This window comes from Protopterus annectens, chromosome 1.part1, assembly GCF_019279795.1.
Source record: "Protopterus annectens isolate FY-2018-M chromosome 1.part1, PAN1.0, whole genome shotgun sequence".
Taxonomy (NCBI): domain Eukaryota; kingdom Metazoa; phylum Chordata; order Ceratodontiformes; family Protopteridae; genus Protopterus; species Protopterus annectens.
Window position 1 is genome coordinate 274,521,046 of NC_056726.1, and position 13,401 is coordinate 274,534,446.

The 13,401-nt window shown below is 36.4% G+C and overlaps 1 non-coding gene across 1 annotated transcript; it reads right to left on the bottom strand.

Moving 5' to 3' along the window:
- Window positions 1-6,152: 6,152 nt before the first annotated feature.
- LOC122816958 lies at window positions 6,153-6,310 on the bottom strand. The gene has a single exon (XR_006367127.1). It is a non-coding gene; the product is annotated as a U1 spliceosomal RNA (small nuclear RNA).
- Window positions 6,311-13,401: the final 7,091 nt, after the last annotated feature.

Genomic DNA, 13,401 nt, shown 5'->3' on the forward strand with positions numbered 1-13,401 from the left:
TGAAAACTGGAGTGCTCTTCAAAATAAGGACAGTTGAGAGGGCTGATTAATACTGAATCTCTCTCAAAATTTACAATTTGCAGTGCAAATGTCAAGGAGAGCCTTTGTCTACATTATCTAAGGTTTTATCTGATCTCATGCAATAGTTTGCAAGTCACTTGATTTTGGAAATATTAATGTACATATGGGATATTGTATATCTTCCTAATTTCTAATAAACCACTTGCAATATCTTGCAATATCTTCTGCAGAATGTAGTATAAATTGGTAGTAGCAACGTTTATTTTTTGCATCATGTTTTATTCCTTCCCTGGCAATAACATATAGTCCTCTCAGTTACGAAAATATAAATGCAACAACAAAAATTGCAATAAGTGACAACTAGAGATTTATATTTCCTTGCAGAACATCTCAGAGTAACAGTTTCAGAGTAATTTTATTACTTACATCATGCTTTTTTGTTTTAACTGTGAGTATTACTTATTAGTAACTCACTTTCTGAGGATTCCAGTCCTAAATAAGACTGAATTAGTTAATGATTGTTAGTATATACTTAGAAAGTTAGATGATTATACCTTATACTTTTGGTCTGTTCCTAACAAAAAGTTTGGGGATTGCAGGCATCTGCATTTCAGACTTCATACCCTTCAGAAAAAGCATGCCAGTAAAATAACAGGTTTTGCATCAGCAGGTTGGATGTGAATACTAAGAAAAACAAAAAAGTACCGAAGCTAACACAGCTGAAGGTAAAACAATAAACTTTAATGCACACAAAAGAGAGTAAGCACTTTCACGGTGTGCTCTCACCGCTTCATCAGACTGTTCTAAACTAGTAACAAATGCAGTTAAATACCATAAGTTAATTAGTCAATTAAAGCAGTGATAAAAGCATCAATTATCTAAGAGAAAAATGTCACAACAAGAAAGCAGGCAAATGAAACATATAAAAAAGATAAAAAATATATATAAAAAATATGTATAGAAAACAATCCTATACTCAGTTTTTGAGAGGTCTAGCTTTTAAAAAAGGCTTAAGAGAGACAGCTTCATTAAGACCTGGTATTTTATCAGCATTAAGAGACAGAATCCATTTTTGCTCTGTAGATTCTGTGCGATTCCTAAGATCACCCCCTCTTAAACTCTCAGGAATGATCTCTACCACAAGGAATTTAAAATTATGTTCCTGTCCATGGCACATAATATGCTCAGCAAGGGCATTTTGATAATTGATGCTTTTATCACTGCTTTAATTGACTAATTAACTTATGGTATTTAACTGCATTTGTTACTAGTTTAGAACAGTCTGATGAAGCGGTGAGAGCACACTGTGAAAGCGCTTACTCTCTTTTGTGTGCATTAAAGTTTGTTTTACCTTCAGCTGTGTTAGCTTCAGTACTTTTTTGTTTTTCTTAGTAGTTACTTGTTACTGTACTGATCTATTTTTATTCTCAGCATACTTTTTATAGGTTGGATGTGAAGTCTGTAATGCAAATATCTTTAATTATTTACAGAGGTGCAACCCTAAAAGATTTACCCCCAAAAGTACTAATCTTACTAGGAATAGTCCAAAAATATGTGGCATCATCAGAGACATTCCTCAAAATCATGGGCATTTAAGAGGCATGCTGTTTGCCTACATATATGCTCAAATGCAGTGAAACAGTCCCGTCACTGTCCTCATTGGTCAGCTTATTTTCCAGTCTGATGATTCTAAACCACATTGCCTTTTGGGAAAAAGGAAAAGCAAAACATGACTATATTCCTCAGTGGCATGCAATTGGGCACAGTCACAAACTCTTTCTGTTTCTTTTCTAATGTTCCTTGCATGAGTATTTTTTTGTGAATGCACTGACTTCCTGCTCTGATTTGCAACAGATGCATCTGATATTTTGCTCTGGTTAACTGCTATGGCTGCTGTAGCATGATCTTTTGCAAAAAAAAAAAAGCAGCAAGGAATTATCTGATCGGTACATACATCATAGTAAGGTGTATTATACTATCCTAGGAATGGCCAACATATACTGATAAACAGTATGAAGGCACAGCATGGAATGTACACATGCAAGTAACTTCATAAACATGCTTTAAGTAATATTGTATTTTATTTTTTATATTTAAAGCAGTTGTTACACCAGTAAAGTTATGACTGGCACATCCAGTTAATATACTATCTAGAATCAATTAGCAATAATGAATGTGATACAGTTCTTGGAAATAAAAGTACCTCATTTGAGTTTGGCAACTGTAGTAGAGCATTGGGAGTTCAGTCATGGGTACCTCTGAAGCTATGAGCCATCCAAATCATCCATATTATAATGCAGCATTGGTCACCCTTTTCAGAAAGGAATGACATGTAGTGACTGGAAGGGTGCAGAAAAGAGGGGGGGAGATGGATCATTTGGCATGTAAGAAAAAAATGGACGGATCACTAAAGACAGAGGAAACAGTAGTACAAACTGAACTAGGAGCAAAGCAGACAACTGCAGTGGACATACAACAAGGAGTACTGGTAAATAGTTGAGGAAAATGGGGAAACATCTAAGAAGGAGGTATAAAAAAGGAAAAAGTGAGAGAGAAAGAGAGATACTAAGCGTTAAGGGAAAAGACACAGAGATCTTAAAGAGGGATAAGGGTTAGGGAAGTAGTTGGTGCAGATGGTTAAGGCTATGAGTTGTAGCTCCTGTGGTACAGAGTTTGATTCCTGCAGCCTTCATTTGGCTACTGCATGACCTTGCAGTCCAGTGGAAGGTCATAGATAGAGGAGAGGCGGTACCAAACCAAGGGAATGCAGCGGGAAAAACTGAATTCAAAAAGTATAATTGAAGAGATCAAACTGGCAGTGATGGCAATGAAAGACAGAAAGGTAAGGGTCCTAGGTGGATATGTGGTGGAGTTCTACAAGCTGAGCAGAAAGGCAGCATGGACAGTTATGAAGGATGAGTATGAAAGAATAAGTAAAACAGAGGAAATAGGAGACACAAAGAAAACAGCAAGGATCCCAGAAGAGGAGGAGATAGGATGGAAGTAAAAGATTACAGATCAATCTCTTTAATAAACTCAGACAGCAATGTAATGGCAAGTGTCCTTGCAAGGAAAATGGATGAAATTCTGCTGAGCATAATACTGGAGGAGCAACATGGTGTTGTGAATGCAAGAAGAGCAGAAATTAATGGGTGAGCCCTGACAGAGTTTATTAGGTCAGATAAAGTAAGCTAAACTACTTTAAAAATATTAAACCAATAATCTGCTCCACTGAGCAGGTTACATGGATGACATTACTGTGCATATTCCAGTAGAAAGACCAGCTGCACAGCAAACAGACTTCTTTCTATTGGTATATGCTTGATTTGCAACAGGCATGCTGGTTGGGCTATCCAGTCAGCATGCTCATTTCTGAATAGCAATGAGCTATTATTACATAATGTGATGCAGCACATTGAAGACTGTCTTATAATTAACACATAATTGTTGCATAGTTTAAAGGGATGCATGACTACAACTGTAAAACTTGAAAATGCTCATTTTGCTTTATGTAACAGTACACAAATGCACACATTTATGAAGTCATTCTAAAGTATGTCCTTGCAGCCATAAGCATCAAACTGTTCCATTGTTGTCTTAAAAATGTAATCGATGTAATACATTTATGCCACACTGGTTACACAGAAATTCTGAAGTCTATTCATTTCTCAAGTATGTTTATGCCAACGATACAATCACTGGAAATGTTGCTTAGCAAGAAACATACCTAAACAAGCATGCTATCATAGATAACCCACACCCACACACACAGCCATACACACACTCACACACACAAACACACATGAGTGTACACACACATGAGCATGCATGCACACGCACGCATGCACACACACATGAGCATGCATGCACACCCGCGCACATGCACGCGCACACGCACACACACACACACACACACACACACACACACACACACACACACACACTCACACAGGCACACACTCGCACACACACACACACACACACACACACACACACACACACACACACACACACACACACACACACACACACAAACACACACCAGATGCAGTAAATCTGAATGCTTATTTCATCAGTATATGTTTCTTATTCCTAACAGTACTTTTGGAATGTTTTTTTTTTTTTACTTTATTTATTTTTATCATGTAATACATGGTTGAAGGCAAGATTTAACAAAAGATAATTGTATTCCTTGTCTGTTATCAGGCTTGGCTTTCTGGATTTGAAGCAGCTGTTAAATGCGGTAGAAAAATGTATGTCATATTCCATTGGGAAGCACAACTATTTCCTTTGTATCACTCGAAAACACAGAAAAGGGTCAGTTCAATACACATCCTCTTGGATGGGGAGCAAAGATACAGAAACAATGTGCTGAGGATACTAGAACTCAGAAGTGATATGTTACCTTGTTTGGATCATCATAGCCTTCGCACATGCAGAGGAGTGACTAAAAGGACAGAGTTATTGAAGTGTAACTGTCTTTGTTTTGTCATGTTGCATTCACATCTTTTCTGTGGATCCTCCTGAAAGAGATGTCCAATATGAATCAATATGTGTAGTCTGTGTTTTGTATCAAACTGATTGTAAGAAAGTTCAAACCAGTGCTTTCAATCCCATCTGGAACTGCACTAAAATGATGTTGCCAGGGAACAGGGAAGTGATGATATGGAGTGTGTGCATGCATGATTGGATGTATATCATCTGAGACACAGTAAATCGGATTCCTCTGATGAAGTGAACAGGATAGTAGAAACACCATCACATAATGTCAGTTTTCAAATTATATATGCCTGCCTTGGAAAACAATGTTTTTCTTAAGCACCTTATTGACATCAGCTGTGCATTCCTTGGATTGCAACAAAGCATTCAGTAGTTTGCAGACCTGCCAAGTAAGAACACAAAGCTTCCTTTGAGCAAGTCAACAAGTTGCATCTGCCAAGGGCCAAAAAAAAAAGTCTTTTTTTATCCCTTTAAGTATGCACCACAAGTACAGACAAAGGAAGAGAGGAAATAAAATTAGTGTAACATTTTAAAATTGTTCATTTCCATTAAAGGAAAAACAGCCCTTAAGAGACTATGAACTCCAGACAGCCACTGTTGTGTTTCTTATAACTCTGTCGTCTTTAGAAATGATTTACACAGAAAAAAAAAATGAAGGCATTGGCATGTGCATTAATTTATATTCATTTTGGATTGTGCATCTTTTGAGGCCTTTTATATTCACTTTTATTTACTCCTCTCATTGGATATGGAAAATACCCCTTGCCGTTTGTTAATATAAATTATGCATAAGTTTTGTATTAAGGCATAAGATTTATTTTTTACCTTTTGTTAACAGTATCTGTAATTAAGTAAAACTGAATTAAATATTTTATTCTACTGCCTTCACATTTGTCTCAGCCATTTTTTTTTCCTTCCCTGCAGCTGACCAACAGCTGATACCAGGCCATCTTCTTGTTCACTGGGTCCATCAAATCTGACTTAGCCATCCCTGGACTAACTGTGATTCATGTTCAGGGCTAATGAGAAGATCAAGGCTTCCTGGGACAGTAATATACTGCTACCAAAGGATGTTCTGTCTTTAAAGTGCAATACCACCCACTGTGCATGCTCATGCCATCTAAGGGGATGGTATACAATGGGCTTGTGGTCTGTAGTTTATGCCTCCATCTGTAACTCAGCCAAACATTTGCCCTCCCTTGTAAACAACACTCTGTGTTAATCCTCCACCATGAGTCAACTGTGGTGGTGTGCTTGAATGTGTGCACTCTTTTTGGTTCATTATACATTAATTTATAAGTACTAGGCTAGCTGCTCTTGTGGACCATTTTAAGCCTATTCAATTTCTCTCAAAGGCATGAATTAAACTTTGTACCTTGTGTCTGTGAGGTAAACTCCTTAACCATTATGCCAGCCCCCAATGACAAAATGCCCAGTTGCCCCAAATTCATGTCTAGTTAATTGGCTTGCTCCAGCTTACAGAGTCACCAAATGAGGACTGTGAGAATGAAAAAATGTACTGCAGGCATTTGCTTATTAACAGTATATAGTCATGATTCACTGCTCGATCTGCCAGACTAAGATAGCTAGTAGCTCCGCATTGGGGAATAAAAACATGGTGTTCCTTTTGACAGGTGGGGATACTCACCACTACATTATTGAGGAAGACTTGAGTTTCCCATATTTGGGGAAATCACAGGGGTCAATGCAACTGAAGTGTGCAATGGAAGACCATCACCCTGGGGAAACCATTTTCTTGATTGGGGTATTCTCCCTGCCAGGTAAGTATCAAAAACCTCACCTTTTAAATCAATAGATCTGCTCCTGTAATACTCCAAGATAAATTCCACTGTTATCTTCAGCTTGCTATATCATCAAATAATTTATTTTCATTCAGAATCCTTTGCTCCCAACCAGTCTTCACCAATAGATAAATAATTTTGCTAGCATCTCCCTGATATATTACATTGGCAAGTATTAGACTAGATGACCTTGTGGGACATTTTAAATCTAGCCAGTTTCCCTTAATGGTGTGAATCAAACCATTCCTTGTTTTTGTGAGGTAAATACCATTACCTTTATGCCAGCCCTCCCTCTTCTCCCAGAATGGGCATGTCCATCATCCTGTAATCATTGTTTCGGAGAGTATAAAGGTAAATAAACATTATTATTTCAGTAATGGTAGCTGGGGTAAGTGTCAGTGCATAATGTGTGAGGCAAGGACTGGGTAGGACATATCATTTATAAATGTTTGTTCTGTAATCAAGGTAGCACCCTAAAAAACAAAGAGCTTGATTTGAGATGTGAGCTAGTATGGTGCAAATACCTCATAAAAGTAGATAGCAATCTGCTCCAGGAATGATATGCATTTAATGCATTTCAGAAGTCATGTGAGAGTACTACATAATAGTTATCTGTAACTCTGCAGTCCACATCCATAACAGAAGAGAGGCCTCACACAGTCTTTCTACCATTGCCTTACAACCAGTTATAAGGCTAAAGTAACTGGAGGGAAAACAGATCAATGACACGGTGGTACATTTTATGGTTATAACGCTTAACAGCATGATAATGACATGAAAGGCAATTTGCAGTTTTATATTGTTATGCATGTTTCATTTTAATGTGAAAATTACACCTGGCTTATAGTTCTGATAATGAGCTTAGCACATGGATTTACTTTGTAGAAGAACATTTGCCAGGATTCCTTTCTAATGACCTTATTTATAATAAAAGCTATGGACTAGAATGCGTGCAAAAGGTCAGTGACAAGAAATAAGCACAGGTGTGCATAGTTTAATCAGTCACTCAGATTGCAACAGTTTACAAGTATCTAAAGGCACATAGAGTATATCAACTCTAGTAAGCATTTGTACAGTTAGTGGCTATCATATACTATGACTGTCAGGCTTTCTAGTTTCAGAGTAAGCAGGCATCATTATCCGCAGCAGACAATCACTAATATATTATTAACTTCATCTAAAGGATCTGTAAGAAATGCATGCAAAGCAATCTAAGCTGTTGTACTTAATGTGCTTAGCCTGAAAACCTATATTTATGAGATTTTCATCATGCTGTACATGGTGATGATAATAACAGCCTGTTCTAATACACAACATGTTTCCATTATTCAAAACATTTTTTCTCAGTAATGTTAGAAAGATGTTGCTGTTTTTCATAATGTTCAAAAATAGCTGGAATCTTAATCATGACCTCAAATGCTGTTGCAGCAATCCTGACTGGAATTGTTTTAGCTCTGTTTTTGTTTATAAAATCACACACAAGCCCAAAAAAAAAATACTTGCATTGCTGAAAGACACTGGTTTATGTAAGTACAAATTCAAGAATGTTCTTTAAAAACACAGTAATTCAGAGGCAGCCCAATGGCACTAAGGTGGGGAATCCATCTGTACCATGGGCAGCCTGAATTTGAGAAAGATTAGGGCCGCTTGTAGGGCTAGTTTGGGAGATAGTTTAGAGTAACTGATGGCCAGCTCTGCTATACCAGAAGATAGGGCTTGGAAGAATCCCATGTCTGTGTTAACTCTGGTGGAGAACAGGAGTCCTGTGGGTCATTTCAGGTACATCATGAAGATGACAAAAATGTAGTGATGTCATTGCACTAGCCACTCTTCCAGCTAGGGATCATGACTTTCCTGTAACATGAATAATGGCTTGTGACTCCACTCTCACAACATCCCACTGAATATGTAACTGCCAAGGCTAATAGCAAATTACCATATTGATGAATTCATTTTGAGATTATTATTATTATTATTATTATTATTATTATTATTATTATTATTATTATTGTTGTTTGTTTTAAAATTTTGGGGTTAGTTTGTAAGTAGCAATTCTGACATATCACAAGGCCAACATCCAAAAAAGTTGGAGGAGACTCACCCAGTGAAGTATCACATATCAGGGTACCTGGTTAGAAAGGCATGTTGGAGAGACCTGGGGTTATGTAAGTCTAGAGGCCAGAGAGGCAGACAAAGGCTATGTGAGAGTCAGGTGAGGATCACAAAAAAGAAAACAAAAACCTCAGTAGTTCATATAATAGATAATACATTAACTTATAAAGATCATAAAAAACTGGAATAGGGTGTTAGTAACAGACTGTGTATGTCCAGTTTTACAGGGTTACATGATAATCAGCTCATCCCATACCAGCAGGCTTAGACATAATGGGTCAGAAATCAAGAAAACTGAAAAACAGCTACATAATGGAAAAGCCCTTGATATACTGACCATACTTTTGTGTAAATATAAATCACAAGATAAAATAATCATTATTATACAGTATAACAGAACACCATGGCATGGAGTAGGTAGCACTTATTTTGCTCAAGATGGGGGCATTATTTGATCACAGAGGTGTAGAATGTGTGACCAGACTAGAGCTCCTCAGTGTTATATGAATTATCCACAATTGTACCATGGTAAATTACTATTATACACTACCATTTTAAAAATAATCAACTCAACTTGTTAAAATAATTTCATAGCATAATTAGGGACATCAAGCTGTTAGTCCAAGATTCATAACTGTGAGTCCTGAAACTACAAAATAAATAAATAAATAAATAAATGCTATGGTAATTTAGAATAACAATGAATGTTCTCCTTTAAAGTTGTTTCCCACACCCCTAACTCTGAGATCACCATTCCTTAGAGAACAGGGTACACTCTGAGACACAGCGATATCTTAAGTCCACATTTTGCACATTCAGGCTTTCTATTCTATGACTTGCAATAATGGGTCATAGAATTACAAGTGGTTACTATAATAAGGACTTCACTCTTTCTTCTTCTTTTTACTGACACAGTTCACTGATAATGTACTGCACCTGTAAATTACAACATACATAGAAAGTTACTCATAGTACACTGGCTGACTTTAGTTACTGCTACTGTAAATGTAATATCAGGCCAGACAGCAAAATGTGATGTTTCCAACATTCACAATGTGCATACTTTTACAGGGCAATTTAAGTAGGTAAGATAAGTACAGATCGACAACTGTTTACTGGAGGCATGGCATTTCTAAGATAAAGTGTGGAATATACATTTTTCTATTTAATGGAATGAAATAAAATGGCAGAATAATTTCTGTCATTATGGTAGACATTATGATTCATGCATTTTTCCCCCCACTGTGGCTACAAAATGCAGTAGTGTAAGACACCAGCAATACCTGTTTCTGGAAGTCCAGTACACTTCAATGGAAGGCAAATCTCTTGCATTGCACAACATTTTTCCAGGTATCAATATTATTATACTAATGAGACTTATAGCTGTACTGAAGTAGAAACAGTCCTACTACCAATACTAAAATATATTATCTGGTCACCATTTTGACTCATTCTTAAATATTGAAACTAAATTTTAACTGACAAGTAATCTAAAACTGCTATCTGTATAAGTGGAAAACTAATTCAAAATTGAGTTCTACATTCCACTTACTCTTATGTATCTGCACCTCCTGAGTTTCAGAAATATGCATTTTTCATAAACAATTTCAGTCCTTTTACCAGTGGCAGATATTGTAGTTATGCATGGCAACTCATGGAATCAAGGGGTGTTTTTTTTTTTGTGGTTTTCATTTCTCGGCCTGTTTCTCATTAGCCCTTCATTGATGCAGCCAGTGTAATATTTTTCTAAAGTCTAGGAAAGCAATACATTGCAAAACATACAAAAAATTAATTCTGAAAAATATAATGACATTATTTATAAAAGGCAAGGATTTTTTATAATTAAATAATGTCACTGAATAAATGTGAACCATAAGCTAAATACAGATTTCATTGTCCTGATGTCTCCTCCTCTCATGTAAATGAGGAGAAGGTAGACCTGAAGGTAAGGTACTGGCTTATTTTATCAATGAAATTTCAGGCCAAGAAAGGAAAGTAAGGACCAGATCCTGGAGGTACAGAGAAACAGTCTAGGTAGGGCCTCATTCTCAAAGGACCTGGTGACATGAACAGTCTCTACTTCCAGATCAACTTGCTTCACCCAAAACTAAAATAAGTATTATAATGGTAAATTTTGTAATGGTATGAGACCTAGTAGGTTTCAGCATGAAAAAAATAGTTTCAAAGGTTAACACATCTGTAGACTGCATAAGAAATATAGTTTCACGCAATCCAAATTTGCATTTATTATCTACAATATAATCATATGATATAATCTAAAGATAACCAAATATGTAGTGTTTTTATCTCAGCAGGAAATTTATGTCTATGATCCAGGGACCAATTGAGCTATTATACACTTCCCTCTTTCTACAACTTTCATACACTTTCTTTTGTAGCAAAGCCCTCTTAATCTTAATCTAGGAAACTGTTTAATTAACATTAAATTAACATTAGACTTCCTTCCTTCCTAAAATCCAAACTGGAAATTGCTTTTAAAGATAAACACAATTTCCATCTTCATAGGTTCACAGGTTCATAGGTTGGTACTAGGCTATCAACCCTAACGCCTGTACAAGCCTAGCCAAACAATTCCCCGGATATTTCTTCCCACAATATTTACTTCCCTGGACCCCTGTCTAGCAGGGCAACTGACATTAACCCCAGGGTGAATTTCCTATCTCTTATCCAATAGTAAAGGTTACTTTTGAAGAGGCCACACCACAAAACGAAGCCAGCAACCAAAAGTAGAGCCGATAAAATCTTTTATTAATGGATTAGTAATAGTAACATCAAAATGACTCAGACCGGTTTCGGCTGGCAAAAAGCACAGCCTTCTTCAGTGACAAAAACACAAATCAACTGATGTTACTTTTAAATTTAAGCGTGATCAATCTGATTATCAGGGGGCTAACCCCTTCAGTTTTCCTTCCAAACATGTTCGATTTAATCCTCAACCGGTCAAAACACCAAGAAGGAAAAGACCTAGGTCCATATTACGTAACAAATCCACAACAAATGGTTCATCTACTGATGATCCTTCATCATATACAGATAGTGACATACAGCCAACATCGGATTCACCAAGCCCCAAGAGAGTTCAGGGTTTTGTCCCTTTAGGGGGAAATATAAACGTGGGGGCAGGAAACACAAAAGGAATCGAGAACATTCAGAGTCTGTTAGAATTGGTAACACAGAAATAAATAATGTTCATTCTAATGTTCTAAATCTTTTGGTTGCTGGCTTCGTTTTGTGGTGTGGATGCCTTTGCTTCAGGTTGCCGTGCAACATTCCCTGTGCAGGAGGCTATTTTTGACTGTTGCACTTTGCTTTACTTCCTGCTGGGGGTCATGGATCCGATGCTGGCTGTGTGATTTATCTGCAGCCATTTTCCTCGTTTTTTTCAGCTTTATTTGGTTAGTTTTTTGCTCTTAAGTGCCATCTGGATTTTATACAAACAATTATTATATTCACCTTTTTCCAGTAACGAATGGACTTCGGGCTTGTGTGAATTGTTTCAGTACTGATAGCATTATTTTTCTTTATTTGCTTCATTCCTGGTGACAATTTCTCATGATAACTTGGTGTCGCTTTGTGGACATTTTACAAGTCTTTTGACTATACATATTTAGTGTTTTTTATATCCTGGAGGTTCGTTTATCTTTTTACATCAACCTTTCAATAATAAGGACAATGGCAATTGGGCTCGGAGTCGACTAGCGGATATCACAGTTATTAACAAACGTTTGACTTAGCTTTGTGTTTGGTTTACCAGATATCAGCATTTTTTCTGATTGTGGCTGACAATTTCTATATGTTGGCTTGGCATTTGTTTGTGGATATTCTATGGTAACATTGTCTACAGTTATGGTGTTTGTGAACAACTTGACAGTCCTTTGAATTTGTGGATATTTTCTACAATTATTTTTTCAACAGCTGGGGACATTGCTACGTGGCCTGCAGGTCGATCTATGTATATACCAATTATGATCAAAACATTGGTTTCAGGTACTGTGTTTTGTCTATACAACATTTCCAAATATTAGTTTTTTCAGGCCACTCATTGTTGTAGTTACTCGAAAAATTTTTATGGAGTGAAGTTTATGATTGGAACTGCTTTATTATCAAGCGGTCGCTTCCTACTGGACATATATATTTTTTTCAAGCATAGAGACACTTGTGGGTGTTATCAACATTTTTTGTGGATCTTTTTTCGATATCAGTGACTATTGTGATATACTTGCAAGTTAATCAGGGAACATTATGATATCCAGCATTGCTAGTGTCATTCTATTGGGTTTTATTTACTCAAGATTGGTTCAGCCTTACTGTGAGTCTTAGGCTTGTGAAGACCATCTCGTTTGGAAGGCTTTTGTTAACCAGCATTGAGTGATCTTTGGGACCAGTACTTTTTACTCTGATGGATGTTTTTTCACCTTGGACATCTATTTTTCTCAGTATATATTAGATTTGTGTGACTTTTATCAGCATCACACTAATATTTTGATAATTGTATGGTGATATTGGAATATTGGAATTTATTTTTTCATTCTTACATTTAAACCAATTTCCTTTTTGGATTACATATTGAATACAGAGGCCTTGTGTGATTTTTAAAAAAACAATAGACAGATATTGGATATGGTTCCTTTTGCACAGGTTGTATAACAATACTTTATTTGATTGCTTTATTATAGATATATTTTTCAATACTTTTTTAACAACTATAAGTGCTAGTCAAACTTTTGTTTGACCAACATATGTTAAATGGGGATGTTATATGTTCTTTACAGCAGTTGCTTATTTTTTACACTAGGGTTTCATTCTCTCAGTCTTGCCTTTAGATGTTTGGGATTGTTTCATTATAGAGCATGTTTATTTCAGAACAGTTCTATAATTCCTAATAAGTTTTGGTAATTGCCTTTTTTTAGGCTACATTTTGAGTTGGATGGGAGTTTTTCAGAAC